The 2,284-nt window shown below is 46.1% G+C and overlaps 1 pseudogene; it reads left to right on the forward strand.

Moving 5' to 3' along the window:
• Nucleotides 1–281: 281 nt before the first annotated feature.
• On the forward strand, nucleotides 282–878 carry LOC102846070 (annotated as a pseudogene).
• The last annotated feature ends 1,406 nt before the right edge of the window (nucleotides 879–2,284 follow it).

Here is a 2,284-nt window from a genome sequence, read left to right on the forward strand (position 1 = left end):
ACTAGGGCATGCCACCAATAGTGGTGTAGTAATGCCTTCAGAAACACAAGTCACAGTAAAAGAGAAATAGAATAGCAAAAAGAGAGTTGTTGGGTAGACCAAAACGAATAAAATTTTTTAGTATACCAAAATAACTATCTATAAACGAACATGGAGAAAGGAAACATTCCAAGCAGAAGCATTTGAACAAAACCAAGAAGGGGTAAAACTCAACATGTGAGAACGTGAGTCTGCGCTGCTCCTGTCCTCGTGTCCGGCCTTACCCCACGCAGCTTTCAGTCATGGCCTCCGGCAACGCGCACATCGGAAAGCCCGCCCCCAACTTCCAGGCCTCTGCAGTGGTGGATGGCGCTTTCAAGGAGGTGAAGCTTTTCGACTACAAAGGGAAGTACGTGGTGCTCTTTTTCTACCCGCTGGACTTCACCTTCGTGTGCCCCACCGAGATCATCGCCTTCAGCGAGCATGCCGACGACTTCCGCAAGCTGGGCTGCTAGGTGCTGGGGGTCTCCGTGGACTCGCAGTTCACGCATCTGGCTTGGATCAACACACCCCGGAAGGAAGGAGGCTTGGGTCCTCTGAACATCCCCTTGCTGGCAGATGTGACAAGAAGCTTGTCCCTTGATTATGGTGTGCTGAAGGAAGATGAGGGCATTGCTTACAGGAGCCTTTTTATCATCGATGGCAAGGGTATCCTTCGTCAGATCACAGTCAAAGACTTGCCTGTGGGGCGTTCCGTGGAAGAGGCTCTGCGGCTGGTCCAGGCCTTCCAGTACACAGATGAACATGGGGAAGTATGTCACGCTGGCTGGAAGCCCGGCAGTGACACGATCAAGCCCAACGTGGATGACAGCAAGGAATACTTCTCCAAACACAACTAGACTGGCAGGCAGAGGACAAGTCTAGGTCCTTCTGTCCCCACCTGTGCCCCTGCCTGGGTGCCCTATACTGACCCAGGAAAAGGTCAGCCCTGTTCTGTTGAAACTCGGATCTGGGACCCTCGAGGCTTGGGCTAGGCCTTTTCCTTCACTACTCTTCCCCTGTGTTGCGGAGAACTAATGAATAGTGACCCCCCTTCCCAGGGCCCACTCATGGAGGCACAGTACTCGGTGATTAATAATAAACTATTAGGAACAGGTGTGAAAAAAAAAAAAACACAACTAAAAACCTCAACATGTGTTAAAGGAATGAGTGGTATGAGTAAAACACTCCAGGAGAGGTTGGTTGGGAGTCAAATTCATGTGCTCTGTAAAAATTTTGACAACTTTTTTAGGGAGCTCTGATGGCCTAGTGCTAAGAAGTTGCACTGCCAACTCAAAAGGCATGCAATTCAAAGCTACCACCTGCTCTGTGGGAGAAAGATGAGCAATCTCCTCCCAGGAGATTTACTCCCTCTGCAAACCTGCTAGAGCATCAGCTGTGGGTTTGTTCTAACTGGACAGCACACAACAACAACAACAACAACATAAAAAGGTGACAACAGAAGAAAAGAAATTGACAACAAGCATTATATTCTTTTTAAGACATTTTAGAGCCATATCATATACTCTATATTTTAGAAAAAGAATTCTTAGAATGTTAACAGATATTTCTAGACAGAAATGATGAAGACAATACTCTTCTCCAGCACCACGACCCAAAGGCATCAAGTCTTTCTGAGAATTAATAAAAGCCTGACCTGAGGCAATAATAGTGAGAGTAGAAGGAAATAGTGGATCCGAGAGAAATTTGGAAAAGAGGAGCAAAAGTCCCAGTGATTTTTTTTTTTTAATTATTGAAAATGTTGAGGAGCAATCTAAGAAACCTATACTTGGACCAAGAGGCAGTCATCAGAACAGAGCAGGGAGACACTGGATGGTTCAAAATCAAGAAGGGGGTCGGTCAGGGATGTATTTTGTCTCCATACCTTTTCAATCTCTGTGCAGAACAAATCATCTGAGACTCTGGGCTGTATGAGGAGAAATGTGGCATCAGGATTGGTGGAAGAATCATGAACAATCTGCGTTATGCAGATGACACAACCCTGCTTGCTGAAACTGAGGAGGACCTGAAACACTTGTTGCAGAAGGTCAAGGACTGCAGTCTTCAATATGGATTGAAGCTCAACATCAAGAAAACACAGATTCTCATCACTGGGCCAATTGGCAGCATCAGTATGGATGGTGAAGAGATTGAGACAGTTAACAGTTTTAGTTTACTTGGTTCCACAGTCAACACTCTTGGTAACAGCAGCCAGGAAATCAGGAGACAAATTGCATTGGGAAAGTCAGCTGTCAGGGACCTCTCA

Source organism: Elephantulus edwardii, unplaced genomic scaffold (assembly GCF_000299155.1).
Source record: "Elephantulus edwardii isolate Elephantulus edwardi_28Jun2011 unplaced genomic scaffold, EleEdw1.0 scaffold00031, whole genome shotgun sequence".
Lineage (NCBI taxonomy): Eukaryota > Metazoa > Chordata > Mammalia > Macroscelidea > Macroscelididae > Elephantulus > Elephantulus edwardii.